The 3772-nt window shown below is 49.2% G+C and overlaps 1 long non-coding RNA gene across 2 annotated transcripts; it reads left to right on the forward strand.

Moving 5' to 3' along the window:
- Window positions 1–425: 425 nt before the first annotated feature.
- On the forward strand, window positions 426–2091 carry LOC140627362 (uncharacterized). 2 transcript variants are annotated; one of them, XR_012026153.1, is made up of 4 exons: window positions 431–888; window positions 977–1078; window positions 1236–1401; window positions 1843–2091. It is a non-coding gene; the product is annotated as an uncharacterized lncRNA (long non-coding RNA). The 2 variants fall into 2 exon arrangements; XR_012026152.1 differs by having other exon boundaries at window positions 426–888; window positions 977–1401.
- Window positions 2092–3772: the final 1681 nt, after the last annotated feature.

Here is a 3772-nt window from a genome sequence, read left to right on the forward strand (position 1 = left end):
GGTCTTTTAGGGCACGTATGCCCCTGAAACATGACCTCCACAAGTGCTCCTCAGCTTTTTCCTGACTCTAGATGAGATAGGAAGGCTAGACAGTTTGAAATTGGGTATTTTCTTTCCCCTACACTTAAGACTACAAAAAGACAGCTCTCGATATTTCCCTTCCCCCAGTTTGGTTACACTCTGGTAAAATACAAGTTAGTAGCCTTAGGTCCTGTGGGCTCTATGGTTCAAAATTTCAAGGCACATAGACCATACTGCTCCAGGTCACTTGAACATTATAATTCTAGAATCCCAGAGTACTGTAGTTCAAAATACTGCTTCCAGAACTTTATAGATTCAGGCTCTAAGCTCAAAATCTCTTTGGCCTATGGCTCCAGTTTTCCGTTTTAAGGGCACTCTGGTAGAAGGGCTACAATATTTAAATCTAGATGGACCCAGGACTCTGTAGTCTCTAAGCACTACAATGCCAGTGCACTGTATTTTTCTGGCTGTGAAGTAAAATAAACAACAGAAGACAAAACCAACCTGTGGCCTGTGGAAGGTTCAGAGTCTAAATTGACTGTGGTTTTATTTTTATTTGTTGACTCAGGCTTTATGACACCAGAGTTCTCCAGCTTGAAGGTTCTATGACTCTGGGCCCCTTGGAGATCTGAAGTTTTGTGGCTAAGGCCCTTGATGTTTATTTACAGTCCCGTTGTCCCATGTTCAACGTTTCTAGTACTCTGTGATTTCAGGTCTTCATGGCTCCTGATGTGCAAGGTTCCAGGACCTTTGGGTAGGCCTTGGCCTATAAGATCCAAGAGTGATGGGAGGTAGAGTCTCTGGTCCCAGAGGACCACTGTTCCAGCACTCTCTGCTTTCTGAGCCTTCTAAAACAAGCTACAAAAGGTCTGCAGAGTCCTTGTTATCTGCTTCATCATAGTACCAAACATGGAGCCGCTCACGTCAATAACGAATACCATGTTTCTCTTGACAGGTGGGAGGCCTCTGGGGGCAAAGTAATGAATAAAATAGTCCTCGCAAATCTTGACAAAAAGAAGTGAAACCAACAGGAACCATGAGAGACGGTCTAAATCAGGTTATCAGGTTCCCTCTTATTCTCCTATGGAACACCCTGCCTTTTTTTTTTTTTCTCCTTCGTAGGCTTTAACTCTGTTTCTAGTTAAATAGGCATCTGTGTGATTGTTTGTGTCAGTGTCCATCTGCTCTGACAGAACTGTGTCTCTGCTGTTCAGGCTGTCAGCCCAGGGCCTGCCCCAGAGCTGTGGAGTGAATGAGACTGGCTTGTGGCCCAAGGCTCCAAGGATCAGGATCTCTGTAATATGTGAGTTCCTGTCCATGAGAGCTGACTTGCACAGTCTTGAGAGCCCCTGGGGACATTTTGCCTGGGCTCCAGGAACTGTAAGTATTGTTTTAACCTCCCTCTATAGAGTGAGCCAGGGGCCCAGCTCCATTGCTGCCAGGGGCTGGGAGTTTGCAGGGCCTCCCTCTCCTCCTTAAACCTCTTTCCTGCTGTTGCTGGGCAGAGTAGGCAGGGAAGGAGGGAGCAGAGGCTGAGCAAGCTGTTTGTTCAGAGGGGATTGGTTAGACCAGGTGCAGATGCCTTGGGCTGCCAAGGATGTGATTGGCTGCTGGCCCCCTCCCCCTACTCCATCTTCCCTCTGCAGAGCCTGGAGGCTGGAACAGCTGAGGGACGTGGAGGGGGGAGCTGGGAGGGCCCCCAGGACCAGTGTCAGCTCAGCCTAGGGAAGTATGGGGCTTGCTGAGGGTCTGTGCTGCTCAGTAGCCAGAAGGAAGCGCTGCCTTGGGACAACCAGCTTTGTTCTCCTCTCTGCCATTCAGGTACTCTCTGATCACAAGGCTGGACATACTACCTCCTCCTCTCTCAGGGGGGAAGAAGGCTAAGGAAGGATATCTTACTCTTTCCCTCCACTCCAGCCTTTGAGTTAATTCACAAGTGCATGTGCAGGCTCTGTCTCCACTTTCTCCTGGCACTCTACAGCAGGTCTCCAAAGCCTGAGTCGTCCACCCTGCAACTGCCCAAGCCCACGGCAGAGCCCAGCTGCCCTGCTATTCCTCCCATAACCTGGGTAGGTGAGAGTTTCCGGAAATATCACATTCCTATCTCTTCATGGTCCCAGGCTCCCTGGTGGCCTCACACCTCACATCCTATAAGCCAGAGGCATGACCCAGGTCACCAACCTCTCACGCTCCCCTCAGCTGCCATGCCACCTCACTTTCAGGAAATATTTCCTTTCCTTCCTAATGAAGAAAATTAAGGGCACCAGGCCATGCCCCTTGGACCGCCCACCACACTCTTGCACAGGGTTCACACACCCATACACCACTTCCTCTATTAAGGACAGAACAGTCCTGTCCTGGACCCCATCCATGCACTCCCAGCCTCCAGCACCTCCTCCACTGGTCAGACCCTTCTCTCTGACCTGCCCCACACATGCTACTTGGGTCTTCTTTTAGAGTATGAAAAGTTGTGTGTCTTTTCCATCCATTAGGACAATCCCCATTGGCCCCAATCCCATCAGAACTTCAAACCATCTTCTCTAATCCCTACAGCATGCCAAGGTAATTAAATCATCACCTACAGTGGTCTCCTCACCTCCAGCTTATTGCTTTCCACACCACAGACTGGCTTCAGCCCTCACCACACACTGACTCTTTTCTCACTAAAGGCAACAATAACAAGTTGGTTTCCAAACTTAGTGGGTGTATTTTGATTCTTATTGGACTGCATCTCCCTGATGTATTTTGCAATTGCTGATCGATCACTTTTGGTCCCAAGAAGAATCCTTTGTCCTGGGAATCTGAGGTGGTGAACTCTCCTTATCCTCCTACCAGCTCTCTGGCCCATTTGCTTCAGTCTCTTTCTTGAGCTCCATTTTCTCCCTCTGTCCCTTAAGCAGTGCTTCCTGATACTTTTTCAGCCATGGCATGCAAAGAAAATGATTATGCTGGTGTAGCACAATGGAGGGAAGTGGTGGGGATATAGAGCTCTGAGCAGACTGCTGGCAGCTGGTGGGGCTGCACACCCTGAGAGCTGAGGAGATCAATAGCTGCTGGACTGGGAAGCTGTGCTAACTTAGCAGTTGCCATCCTGGATCTGCTCTTCTGGCTCAATACATTCTCCCTGGGTCACTTCCCTAACTCCCGTACTTTCAGTCTCTGAATCTCCACAATGACCTAAGACCTCTTTCTCCAGTCCAATGCTCTCCACTCTTCCCCCTCCACAATTGCATAGCTGCTCACTGTTGGACCCATCCCCATGGATGTCTGAAGATGCCTCCAATGTATTCTGCCCAAACAATGAGTTCATATATTTCCGCCATCCTGCCCTTGTGTGCCTTTGTCATTTACAGACCCTATCATCCACATGGCCACTCCAGATACAAACCTGAGGGTCATCCCTAAATCTTCCTGTGCCCCTCACTCCCAGGGGCACATCCAACCAGCCACCAATTCCTGCTGGTTTAATCTGCTGGATATATCTCGGGTCCGCCCTTCCTCTCCATCCCAAACTCACAAAACCCAAATTCGGGACTTCTTTCTCTTTGGTTCCGCTGCTTCTATTGTGGCCCCTCCCATCTATACATCTTTGGAGCAGCTGCTCAGTCTGGTCTTTCTAAACTCAAACCCCATTATGTCATTCCTTCTCATGGCTCCCTTGTCACCTTCAAGACACATTCCATGTTCCATATCATGCCCCTGCTGTAGCCTTCAGTCTCACCTCTTAACCATTTCTTGTGCCTCAAATCCA

Source organism: Canis lupus, chromosome X (assembly GCF_048164855.1).
Source record: "Canis lupus baileyi chromosome X, mCanLup2.hap1, whole genome shotgun sequence".
Lineage (NCBI taxonomy): Eukaryota > Metazoa > Chordata > Mammalia > Carnivora > Canidae > Canis > Canis lupus.